This window comes from Vicugna pacos, chromosome 17 (assembly GCF_048564905.1).
Source record: "Vicugna pacos chromosome 17, VicPac4, whole genome shotgun sequence".
Taxonomy (NCBI): domain Eukaryota; kingdom Metazoa; phylum Chordata; class Mammalia; order Artiodactyla; family Camelidae; genus Vicugna; species Vicugna pacos.
Window position 1 is genome coordinate 6,893,806 of NC_133003.1, and position 13,899 is coordinate 6,907,704.

At 43.8% G+C, this 13,899-nt stretch overlaps 1 long non-coding RNA gene across 1 annotated transcript; it reads right to left on the minus strand.

Moving 5' to 3' along the window:
* Nucleotides 1–2,469: 2,469 nt before the first annotated feature.
* Nucleotides 2,470–13,899, minus strand: LOC140686681 (uncharacterized). The gene is made up of 4 exons (XR_012060480.1): nucleotides 13,306–13,899; nucleotides 8,587–8,745; nucleotides 4,093–4,203; nucleotides 2,470–2,685 (listed from the first exon to the last, which is right to left on the minus strand). It is a non-coding gene; the product is annotated as an uncharacterized lncRNA (long non-coding RNA).

The following is a 13,899-nucleotide window of genomic DNA, read 5'->3' on the forward strand; positions in this document are numbered from 1 at the left end:
ATAACAGTAGAACCTACGGCCACTTGTTGGTGCTTAATGCATTCTAGATAGATCTGATGTTCTATTTGGTCCTTAGAACTACCCTGTAAGGAAGGCATTATGTCCACTTTACAGATGAGGAAACTGGGATGTAAAGTAATTCACTCCTAAGTGGCAGGACTTGGGCTATAGTATCAAAGGCCAAGCAAAACAACCTGCATGATGAAGACCCCCAGGTGTTAATGAGGTAGGAGATGCAAGAGATAAAGTGGAACAGCTGGAGGTGACTGCATGGTTTGAAGACCTAGCAGAAGGAAAATGGATGCTTCCAGTGATATCTGATGCAAAGAAAGGAGGAAGATGGTGAGTTCAAGCCTGGACATACCAGATGGCAAGTAAATCTTCGCCCACCAGGTGGAAATCTGGGTGATACAATAGAAGCTTTCTAAGCAGTTGGCTCTCTGGCCAGCTGAGGCCATGAGGAGTGTCAGCATTCCCAGACCAGCACTGTGGGGCCCTCTCTTGGCTCGTGAATATTGAGCTGAGGGGCACTTCCCGTCTTCAGCATTATGCTCTGCTTGGAAGAACGTGTATGATCCTCCTTCTGAACTGATAAAAAAGGGCTCTTCTGCTCTGATCAAACACCTACAGTTCCAAAGGGCAAATGGTTCTGTGTACTATTGAACTAAACAAGTCACCATTAAAGAGAAAAAGCTCTATCACTGTCACTAATCTCCCCTTCCCCAAACACACTGATGATGAGCAAATATTGAACAATTTTACCCCCTTATTGGTCAACTGAGAACACAGGTACTTTCTGGGCAAAAAACTAAATAGAAGAAAACAGAGAGAAACTACAAATATAATCCTCGTTAAATTACCCAAACTGTATCTTCTTTTCATATCATAAAATAAGGTTATCTTTGCTGTGGGACAACTACATAAACGACTTCGAAGCTAATCAACTGAGGGACTCGGAAAGAAATTAAGCCAAAATGAATGAGATTAGGTGTCAGAAGTGAGAAAAGTTTCAGCATTTTTCTAATTGCACTTCACTCGCCAGGCATCTGTTTTTCTTTAGGTTTTCCTTGTCCTTTTTCACTGAATCATATGACATGTTAAGTCACAAAGTATTACCTTTTTTTTTCATTTCTTCAAACCTACAGCTCCTTTCTATTAGGATTTATTAGGCTTTTGAGGCCACTTTGTTAACACAAATGTCAGTATTTACACTCACTATTTTCTAATACTTAAATCTTAGAGGCTGATCAGATGTAGGTTCAGGCATTTATTTTACAGTAAATTTCACAGATGGTGCTACACATGCCCATGAAGAAGCTTGGGATGCACGGCTGTCCCTCTTTAGTGATGTCAGCAGCCAAGAAGGGTCATGTCTAGACCCATCACTTCTTTTAAGGGGCTGTAAAATTACAATATTTTTACATCTTCGGTACTTATTAGCTGAAGGAATTCTGTAATGAGAGAATTTCATCAATTAAGTTACCCTAACAGAATTCATAAGGGAAAGACAGAATAAATGTTTGATTCTTTCTTTCTGTAAACAGTTTTTGAAATAAGGTGTTGGTCACTCACTGTCTTCCAAAGGTAACCAGTAAGAGATTTTCTTTTTTTTTCCACTATCAATAAACATTAGTTGGTGCCTTTGATCCACTGTGGATATCATTCTCTTCGATACTCTAATTATCCAACAGAGAGCAGTGGGCTCCTGAGTCCTCTGACACACCCTCAGGAGCCCTGGACAGCATCCCTGCCCTGCACCCTGTGATGTTAAGATATTCCAGCCTAGTCTAATTCAGTTTCTGCTCTACAGCTGCCAGTGGCTGTACTTCCAAAGCTGTGGGTGCAGAGGGACCACACTGCTGATTGCTTAGTTTCTAAACAAACTTAGTGAAATTTTTGGAAATATGAATATTTTTTAAAAGATAAGATTTATTATGAATTCATGCTCATTCATACTGATCTTTCCAATTCTAATTTGAATTAATACCTTCTAATTTCTCTCTGCTGCTTTTCTCTCCTGTGTTGAAAATCCTGGTCTTCAGAGACAACTATCCAGTTACTCAGATGTTTTATTTCTCCTGCAATTCTAGCCAAGGTTGAGCAGGCTGAACTGAAGATACCTCAGGTGAGTCAAAAATTAAAGAGTGTCATTTTTCAGAAAAGGGCACATCCATGTTTTGGCTCATCTGTATACCCCAGGTCTCAGGTGGTTCATAAGTAAGGCATAGTCATCCCATGAAAATACTTTCAGACTGCAGGCACGGAGTCACTGGATTTCAGGGGGAGCTTCAGAGGGGGAGGTGGAAACTGAGTGCATTTCGTGTCTTGTTACTACTGCTTCCATGGCCATGGTGTGGGACGGCTGTGGCAGTCAAAGGCTAATGGGCCCCTCCTCTGTGATGGCACAGTGAATGAAGAAGCCATTTCTGAACAAAACCCGCTGCTAAAGATTACATCACAAATGGGAAAAATAGGTCACAAATGCCTCATTTAGGTTTCAGACTAGGGACAATGTGGCTTATTTCTGCCCATGGAGAGGTATACAAATGTATAAATACTTACATATCAATAAAGAATAGAACCAGCATAGGCCATGTTAGACAGCGTGCAGGTGCACCAAACTAGAATATATTTGATACTCAACAATATTAACTATCAGGCAACAATCAGGCACTGGTTACGACCCTGGGGAATGAAAGATGAACAAGACACATTCACCAACTTTGGAGAAAAAGTAATCCGAGTCTGTTTGAATGATGAGATACTTAAAACAACAGTAAGGGTGAAAACTCATAGAGAAAGGGAGATTAATTCTTGATGAGGAAACAAAGTTTCAGTGAAGGAGCTAGATAATATGTCAAGCAGAAGCTCTCTTTAGCTCACATGAGGCGAGGCCTGCCTCCATGATCGTAGGGTTTCATAAGGGCATAAACCACCATGGCTTAAAATATCAATGGGGCAGAGCATCCTTCAGCGGCTAACTGAACCTGACTTTCAGACAGGTTGAAACCAAAGATGATCCTGTGTCCCTACAGCTCTCAAACAGGACAAAGGGGCTTCTGTCAACAAGTTGTGATAACCAGAGATAAGCAATTCTCCTTCTGCCTGGTTGGCTTAACCTGCTGGTGATTTGGTTTCCTTATTTAAGAATAGAAATATCTACCAGCACCCACTGTCTAGGAGACTGCAGAATGTCGATTATGGAAAGAACCTTAGAAATGGTTCATTCCATCCTCATAGCTGAGAAAAATCATGGCCTCAGATGTTAGCTGACTTGTTGCAAGTTGCAAAGCTCAACTCAGGGGTTTGTTGAAGAATATCCTAATAAAGATTGGACTAGAACTGTCTAATATGTGTGTGTGTGTGTCTGTGTGTGTTTGTGTATGAGATATTAAATTACATATATAATATATAAAATGTATATATATACACACACACTTAGAGATATTTAATAACATTTTTTAGGAAAACATACAATCATATTTAAAGAAATTTCTATTACTCTTCTGAGACTGATGGCTTCACAAATGAAGGTGAGAAAATTAGAGGAAAAGGCATAGCCTTGATTTACTATTTTAAGCAATGATACAGTCTGAATGTTTGTGTCCTCCCCGAAGTTGTATATTGAAACCTAACCCCTGAGGTGATGGTTTTGGGAGGTGGGCCATTTGGGAGGTAAATTGGGCCAGAAGGATAAAGTCCTTATATAAGTGGTCCTATTTTTAAAAATACCCACAAAAGGAGGCCTGGGAGAGCTCCCTAGCCTCCTCTCCCATGTAAGGACACAGTAAGAAGTCAGCAGTCTGCAACCCAGAAGCAGGTCCACGCCAGACCCGACCATGCTGGCACCCTGATCTTGGGCTTCCAGTTTCCAGAACTGTTAGCAAAAAGTTTCTGCTGTTTCTAAACACATCATCTTATGGTATTTTTACTATAGCAGCCCAAATGGACTAAGACAACCATGGACAATGCCCTTTCATAGTGGGCAGAGCTTAAACAGAGGACAAAAGCTCAGAAGGCAGACAAATTAATTCCTACGATGTGTTTTTGTTTGGTAGCCAAAGAACAATTCCTGTATGTAGAGCACCATACCTTTTTAATTTCAGATTTCATGTTGCAAGGGTTTATCTGCTGGCTGAAGAGGTTTTTCTTGAATCTCTCTATAACCCTTCTTTTCAAATTGTGCTGCAGAGCTGGAGGAAGCTGCATAAAATGAGAAAATCGTTATCAGCAAGTCAGTAGCAATGCATAACTTACTCCCAGCAAGAATTAGTGAGGGTCAGTCACATTACTCCCTGCATGGGACTAAATAAGAATTAAAATTTTACCCTAACTAGCATGACTTGAGTTTACACTTGTTCATTCTACAATTCAGAACAAATATATTACTCTGTTCTCTTTCAAAAGGCTAGTTCTACTTATGTTACACTTCTTACATTTTATTGATATTATTTTTCATAGAACAACTGAATTATATATTAGTTGCACATATGAATTGAATTAAGTTTGCAAATAACAGACTTGACAAAGAAAGATGCATTCTTTGAGATGCTGGAATGCTTGTATTATTCCCAGAACCATGCTAAATGCTCTAACTTGGTCTTGTCCTGAAGGACCTGATACTATGGACCAGGAAGCCCATATCTCTATTAACACATCGTCAGAGGCCTGCTTGTGAGCACGTCTGAATGTACAACTGATCAGAGAGAGAGATCACATGGCAGGGACTAATCTTATCAGGAAGAAAGACAAATGAACTCATATACATTAGGGCCCAGCCAGGATGACTTACATTTGAAGAGTAAGTAGTAGGAAGACACAGGTTAGAGTGGAGAAGGCATGGAAAAGTTCTTCCAGACACATTTTTGCTCTAACAATTCCCTACTGTTACCCAACACAAGTTGCCACCTCTCTAATTCAAACACAAAAGGGTGGTTCAACATACACAAATCAATCAATGTAATACATCAAATCAACAAGAGAAAGGACAAAAACCACATGGTCATCTCAATAGATGCAGAAAAAGCATTTGATAAAATTCAACACCCATTTATGATAAGAACTCTCAGCAAAGTGGGTATAGGGGAACATATCTCAACATTATAAAAGCTATATATGACAAACTGACAGCCAGCAGAATACTCAACAGTAAAGACCTCAAAAGCCTCCCAATAAAGTCTGGGACAAGACAAGGCTGCCCAGTATAACCACTCCTATTCAACATAGTCTTGGAAGTCCTAGCCACAGCAATCAGGTGTGAGAGAGAAATAAAAGGGAACAAAATCGGAAAAGAAGAAGTAAAAGTGTCACTATATGCAGATGACATGATAATATAAATAGAAAAATCTAAAAGGTCCACACAAAAACTCCTAGAAATAAATGAAGAATTCAGCAAGGTAGCAGGTTACAAGATTAACGTACAAAAATGAGCTACATTTCTTTACACTAATGATGAACCAAAAGTAAAAGAAAGTAAATAAACAATCCCCTTTAAAATAGCACCCAAATTAATAAAACACCTAGTGATTAAACTAACCAAGGAGGTGAAAGACTTACACATGGAGAACTAGAAAACACTAATTAAGGAAATTAAAGAAGACTACTTTAAAATATTGATTCTTCCAATCCAGGAGCATGGGATGTCTTTCCATTTTAATAAAATAGTCAAACTGCCCAAGGCAATCTACAGATTTAATGCAATCCGTATCAAATTACCTAGGACATAGTTCATAGAAGTAGAACAAATCATCATCAAATTTATATGGAACCATAGAAGATCTAGAATTTACAAAGCATTACTTAAGAAAAAGTAAGAGGTTGGAGGAATAACCCTTCCAGATTTCAGACAATCCTATAGAGTTACAGGCATCAAAACAGCATGGTATTGGTACAAAATCAGACATATGGACCAATGGAAAAGAATAAAGAGCTCAGAAATGAACCCACTACCTTTTGGTCAACTAATTTTCGACTAAGGAGGCAAGAATAGACAATGGAAAAAAGACAGTCTCTTCAGCAAATGGTGTTGGGAATACTGGAGAGCAGCCTGTAAATCAATGAAGCTAAAACAGTCCCTCACACTATACACAGAAACAAATTCAAAATGGATCAAAGACTTAAACATAAGACAACACACAATAAAACTCCAAGAAGAAAATATAGGCAAAACATTATCTGACATACATCTCAAAACTGTTCTCCTACGGCACTCTACTCAAGCAAAACAAATAAAAGCAAGAATAAACAAATGGGACCTACTGAAACATACAAGCTTCTGCATAACAAAGGAAATCATAAGGAAAATGAAACGACAACCTACAGAACGGGAGAAAATTTTTGCAAATGAAACCGACAAAGGCTTGATCTCCAGAATATAGAAGCAACACATATGAATTAATAAGAAAAAAAAAGCAATCCAATCCAAAACTGGGCAAAAGACCTAAGCAAGCAATTCTCCGAGGAAGACATACAAATGATCAATGATCATGAAAAAATGCTCAATATCACTAATTATCAGAGAAATGTGAATCAAAATTAGAATCAGGTATCACCTCACATCAGGCAGAATGGCCATCATTCAAATGTCCACAAATGACAAATGCTGGAGAGGCAGTGGAGAAAAGGGAACCCTCCTACACTGGTTGTGGGAATGCAACTTGGTGCAACCACTGTTGAAAACAGTATGGAGAATCCTCAAAAGACTAGGAACAGACTTACCGTATGATCCAGGAACCCCGCTCCTGGGCATATATCCACAAGGAAACCTACTTCAGGATGACACCTGCACCCCAATGTTCATAGCAGCATTATTTACAAAAGCCAAGACATGGTAACAGCCTAAATGTCCATCAACAGATGACTGGATGAAGAACTGGTATATTTATACAATGGAATACTACTCAGACTTAAAAACCGACAACATCATGCCATTTCCAGCAACATGGATGCTCCTGGAGAATGTCATTCTAAGTGAAGTAAGACAGAAAGAGAAGTAAACATACCGTATGAGATCGCTGATATGTGGAATCTATACAAACAAACAAACAAACAAACAAAGCATAAATACAAAATAGAAATACACTCACAGACATAGAATATAAACTTGTGGTTCCCAAGGGGGTGGGGAATGGGAAAACATAGACTGGGATTTCAGAATTGTAGAATAGATAAACAAGATTATATACTGTATAGCACGGGTAAATATATACAAGGTCTTATGGTAGCTCACAGAGAAAACAAATGTGACAATGAATATATGCATGTTCACGTATAAATGAAAAATTATGCTCTACACTCGAATTTGACAGGATATTGGAAAATGATTATGAATCAATAAAAAAAAAACAAATCAGGATAAGGGAAATCACACAATCTGAAGATGACATAGAGAAGCAAGTGAAAACCAAAGGAAGCCATGTATTTCAAACCTGAGATAATAAGAAGTATGCCATTCTATGAATCAAAGGGGCCCCAGATGGAAAAGGAAGAGAAAAGGGTTTGGAAAAGGGAACTGAAGGAATCAGAATAACATTTCCCAAACTGAAGAAAGAATCAGCTCTCCCAATACAGGAAATACAGTGGGATCCAAACAAGAGAAAAACAAAGAGACCTACAACAAGATATGTTGTCATGAATAGGACCTAATTTCATGATAAAGAAATGATTCTAAGTGCACCAAAGTTAAAACAAGTCAATCACAAGAGAACCTCCATCAGGCTTTCAGCAGATTTCTCAACACAAACCTTGCAGGCCAAGAAGGGAGTTCACAGAGAGAGACAAATCCCTGAATGAGAAGAAAGTGCAATCTAGCATAACCTATGCCACAAGACAATAAGTAAGAATAACCAGAGAGATCAAAAGTTTCACAGACACGGAACCACGGAAAGAATCTTGCAATAAGAACCTTACCCTGCAAGAAAGATTGAGAATTTTAGACCCTGATGAGAAAAGAAGCAGGATGACCTAGAAATGAGAAAACCATCATTGGAAAGGCAATAATGGCAAGAATTTGCAAAACAATAAACATAAAGTTGTAAAACACAGCATCAAAATCATTAAGGATGGGAGAGGGAAGCCAGGATATAGAAATTTGTTTCCATTCTTTTCAGGATGTGTTTGAGATTATAAAATTATCTGCTTAAAGACAACAGAGAGAGAAATGGGTTAATGTATTTGAGAATCAGAGTGACCACAGACCAAAAGCACACAATGGACTCAAAAAAACCAAAGAGAAACCAAGGTAATAAAAAAGGAAATACTCAAAAGGCATTTAAGGTGTATTTAAGACACAACGACCCAATATCACTGCTAGCAAATATTCTTCACACATGTTAAAACAACTGATTATTACAAAAAAGATGTATGTATAAATGTTCAAAATGTGAATTCATACTAATGAATAATGTACTAACCCAAATGTCTATTATTATAAGAAGGGATAAATAGTTTCTGATACACTCTTACATGCCATACTTAAAGAATGAATGCATGGCATATTAAGCAATATGACCAGTATGAAGGTCATATTCATATAAAGAAGACGTTGCATGCAAAAATAGGACTGAGAGAAAACGGGAAGCCACTAACCTGTGAACTGGGATGGATTTCCTGTCTATGAAATTGAGATTTGTATATTCTTGACTTCCAATTCACTGGATTCATGGAATATGTGATCATCAATGTTTGTCTTCTTTCACTTAGAATGGTTTTCAAGTCTGGATGTTCAATAACTGAAGGTTACACAAACTGGAAGGAAATATTCAAAAAATTTTTCTTACACATTATATTTTCTCTTCGTACTTATCTAGCAAACATGGTAAAACATTACCACTATGCATTCCTAAAATTTTGAACATTCAAATTTGAATACATTTCTGAAATCAATTTGCTTGTAAGGGTAAAATAGGCTACAACTCCAAAATTATTGCCAACACTAATTAAGGAAAACAGGGAGCAATCAAAAGGGCTACAGCAACCGAAAGAGGATCTCAAGCTCCAATCTCAAGTCTGACTATTTGGGCGACTATAAGTACAGGCTTCACCTCCAAACAGCTTCGCATCAGAAAGACAGCTGTCTCTGGCCTTTCCCTCTCTACAGGTGGCAGTTCAGGTAACATGAGATAACGTACCAAGCACAGTATCTGACATGCAGTGTTCACAAATGGTTTGCTTCCTTCATTCAACACAAGAGACACACTCCCATGAAGGCTGAGGTGGAAGGGAGCCTCCAAGTCCACAAGTCTCCATCAGCACAAAAGACGACAGGTACTTGGTTCTACTTAAAACAACAAATCAGTAACAACACCATTACCCCGATTCCACGGACGATTCTGAGGGATCTAAAGCCAGACCCAGGAGCCTGCACTTGCTTCTTCAAGAACTCCATCTGGGCTGCATACACACTGAGCACTGGAGCCTTAGAAGGAAAAGCCCGCAGACAATGTCCTAAGACATGTAGATGCCTTTCTGCTAGTAGGAAAGCTCAGTCGGGCTCAAAGTGGGGCGGTGGCGGGGGAAGCGTCAACTGAGGTCGAAAACCAAATGACACTTGAAGGAACCAAGACAGCGATGCTGACTTACCCTTCCTGAACCGCGAACAGTACCACCGCAGAATCCATTTGGGAACTTCAGGTTTGAAACTTTCCACACCAACACTGCTGCCAATTCATGCTTTCAAGGAAGCTTACTCAGGAGAGCACCACTGGCACCTCAGAAGATGCTGAAGCTAAGCCGTCAGCGGGATACACAAGCGAGGGGTCGAAACGAGACAATGATCCTGGGTTTCTGCACACATGCCTCTGACAACCAATTTCCTGAGGATGGCCGCAACCGCCTTGAACATCTGAAGGAATTGGCGGCTTCATTGGGGTGCTCAAGGGAAGGCCGCGAGGGGTGCACCCTGGGGCGGGGGCTCAAGTTCCCGTATTCGGGGTCACGAAGGGCCCCACGGGGGCGCGGCCCCCACGCCCTGAGCCCCTCCACGACTCCCCGCGCTGAGCGAGGGCCGACCTGGAAGCTGCGGGAGCAAAGCCCCAGCAAGAGCGGCCAGGCCCTGCCCCAGACCCCGGACACGCAGAAGACGGGGCGGTTTGGCGGGGGTCGGGGTCGGCGCTGGAATCACGGTCGAGGGTCCTTGGCCAAGGCCGGAGCTGTGAACGCAGAGGTCGGGTGAGAAGCTGCGCGGGGGTGCACGGCCGGCACACGGGGTGCGGACAATCACCACATTATGCCTCAGGAGCCTTCCCCGATGTACCAGAGGTTGCTGTAGGGCGGCCCCACGCCACACGCCTTTCCTGTGGACCATCTTGGAGCCCGTGTCCGCCTCCGCCATCACCAGAAGCTCGGCAACCGACTCTGCCGTCTCCATGGAAACCGACGCGGACGCCACAGGCCCCGCCAACGCGCTGCGCTGGCCCCTCCGCGGCCGCCGCTCGGCTCAAGCTGCGCCTCCTAAAGGGACCGCGCCGCTGCCTGTGCAGCTGCCGCCGCTGGCGGCCTGAGGAGAGACAGCAGCGCTCAGAAAAGCGCTGGGCTGCTGGGAACGACTGCCTCCTGCCTGCCTGCCTGATCAAGGGGCGGGCCGGCGGTCGGGGCAGGGGCGTGGCCGAGGGGGCAACTGGGCGGGGCCGGGCTGCGTGCACACGGGTTGGCTCCTTTGCCCAGGGGGCGGGGCTGCGCGCTCAGGGCCAAGACAAGTGTGTGAACTGTCATCCACCCAGATTTGTATTCACGCCTAAAAGTATTCTTCCTTCCAAACATGACCAGTTTTCACAAGAACAGCTCGCCCAGCAGGGACAGCATGGGCTGAGACGTCCGTGCTCCCCAGGACTGGGTAGGAGCCGGGTTCCACCCTCGATGGGGGCTGGCCGATACCCCACGGTGTCAGAACAGGGGAAATGACCGGCTCGTAATGTTGAGATGAGCCATCAATGAGGGACAGGAGCCCAGCAGGGAAGTAGACCACTGCTGTTTCCCACAACTCCCCTGGCCCCCTCTCAACCTGCCTAGTCTTCAACCACAGTGTGTGCTGGCCACCTCTAAATCATTTCCTCCTCACCCCACCTCACATGCTCTGATCTTTCGTGGACATGGCCTGGCTCTCACCCCTGCTTCTCCCCTACACAGTGCACCTTTTCCAGGCTCTGACTTCTGATTCCTTCCCTGGGACCCAGGCATGGTCAAGACAGCAGAGACTCCCTGAGGAACGCCTGTACACCACCAGCATGGAAAGCTGTGGCCACAGGCTTATGCAGGTGGTGTGGCCCTCCACTTGGCCCTGCAAAGAACTTGCAGAATATGGACCTCATGCCAGGGCCCTCTCTCCGCCTCCCACACGATCTGTAGGTCAGCCCCTCCGGACCTCCTCCACTGCTTTGCCTCCTCCTGTCCACCTGAGCAGCACCCAAGGGCTCCCAGCCCTTCTTGACACTCTGTGAAGGAGACTTTTGGGCACATTTTCAGCTCTGCCATCTCCCTGTCCAGCTGGGCCTGCACCAGAAGAATCCACACACTGTCCAGGCTCCGACAGAGAATCGCCAACCCTGATGGCTGGCACCGTACTGTGTCTCTGCCGTGGGCGGCACACATGGCAGGCAATGGCAAAAAAAAAAGGAGGAGGTGTGATGACGGAAGGATAGAACCTGGACCCTAATTTTCCTGGTGGGATGTATTAGTCCTGTTAGTTCACTGTTTCAGAAGTTTCATGGTGATTTGGCTAATGAACAGGACCTTCTCCCAGGGCCCTCAGGGAAGGATGGCAATCTCCGTGTACATAGAGGGCATAGTGGCTGTTATCAGCTGCACAAATTGCAGTCTTTTGGCAAGAAACTGATCAAAGGCTGGTTCTTCCATGCTCCCTAAGGCTAAAGAGGACAGCCTCCTAAGTCCAAATCATCCAAACAACACTGTAGTCCACTGGGCCCAGACTGGCTTCATCAGAACCAGCCAGGCCATGCAGATCACACCCCAAGGAATGCTTTGACTTCTCTTTTCCCTGAACACGGGCTTCTGATAGAACCAGCAACTTCAGTGGGACTTTTGCAAATGTATACAGAAATAGACAAGGGCAATACAAACACTCCATCCAGCACTCAGACATGACACAATGTTAAACAATTTCCCATAATTGCTTCAGCTCATTTTACAAGGAAAACTTTATTAAGACATCGACATAGCCTGTAAGTCCCCCATTTCAAGTGTACAATATTGGGGGGGGTTCAGCATATTCATAGACTTTGTCATCATTGCCACAATACATTTCACAAACTTTTCATTATCTCCAGAAGATACCACATATCCTTTCACTATGATGTCTTGTCTCCACATCTATGACTCAACAACCACTAATCCTCTTTCTGTCTCTGTATGTTTGCATATTGACGACAGCCACTTGAAAGTGTCATCAACGTTTGACTTCTTTCACTTAGAATGGTTCTCAAGTCCATTCATTCGTTCACAGCACTGTGTTCCTGAAGTGAATGGACATATTCAAGCCTTTTTTTTTTTTTGGACGAATTTTAACTAGTTTCTGTATCTAGCTAGCCTACTTGGCAAATATTCCCTCTATGCATTTCTTAAATTTTGGACGTTCAAATTTGAATACGTTTCTGAAATCAATTTGCTTGTAAGGGTGAAATAGGCTAAAATTCCAAAATTATTGCCAACAGTAATAAGGAAAACAGGGAGCAATCAAAAGGGCTCCAGCAACCAAAAGAGGATCTCAGGCTCCAATCTCAGGTCTGAGTATTTGGATGTTGATAAATACTGGCTCCACCTTGCAACAGCTTCGAGTCTGAAAGACAGATGTCTCTGCCCTTTCCTCTCTAGAGGTGGCTATTCAGGTAACATGAGAGAACGTATCAAGCACAGTATCTGACATGCAGTGTTCACAAATGGATTGCTTTCTTCATTCAACACAAAAGACACACTCCCATGAAGGATGTCGAAGGGAGCCTCCAAGGCCACAAGTCACCCTCAGCACAAAAGACAAAGGGAGCTGGTTTCACGGAAAAAAATAAATCAGTAACAACACCATCACCCCGATTCCACGGATGCTTCTGAGGGATCTCAAGCCAGCCCCGGGAGCCTGCACTTGCTTCTCCAAGAACTCCATCTGGGCTGCATAAATACTGAGCGCTCAAGCCTTAGAAGGAAAAGCCCACAGTCATTGCGCTAAGACATCTAGATCCCTATCTGCTAGTAGGAAAGCTCAGTTGGGCTCAAAGCGGGGCGGTGGCGGAGGGAGCGTCAGCTTAGGTGGAAAACCAAATGACACTTGAAGGAACCAAGACAGCGATGCTGACTTACCCTTCCTGAACCGCGAACAGTGCCATAGCAGAATCCATTTGGGAACTTCAGGTTTGAAAATCTTTCCACACCAACACTGCTCCCACTTCATGCTTTGTAGAAAGCTTTCGCAGGAGAGCACCACTGGCACCGCGGAAGGTGCTGAAGACAAGCCCTCAGTGGGAAACAAAGGTGAAGGGCTGAAGAGAGACAATGATCCAGGGTTTCTGCACACACGCCGCTACCAACCGACTTCCCGAACAAGGGCGCAACCGCCTTGAACATCTGAAGGAATTGGCGGCTTCACTCGGGGTGGTCAACGGAAGGCCGCGAGGGGTGCACCCTGGGGCGGGGGCTCAAGTTCCCATCCTGGGGATAACAAAGGGCCCCACCGGGCCGCGGCCCCCACGCCCTGTGCCCCTCCCCGACTCCCCGCGCTGAGCGAGGGCCGACCTGGAAGCTGCGGGAGCAAAGCCCCAGCAACAGCGGCCAGGGCCTGCCCCAGACTCCGGACACGCAGAAAACTGGGCGGCTTGGCGGGGGTCGGGGTCGGCGCTGGAATCAGGGTCGAGGGTCCTAGGCCAAGGCCGCGGCTGTGAACGCCTAGGTCGGTTG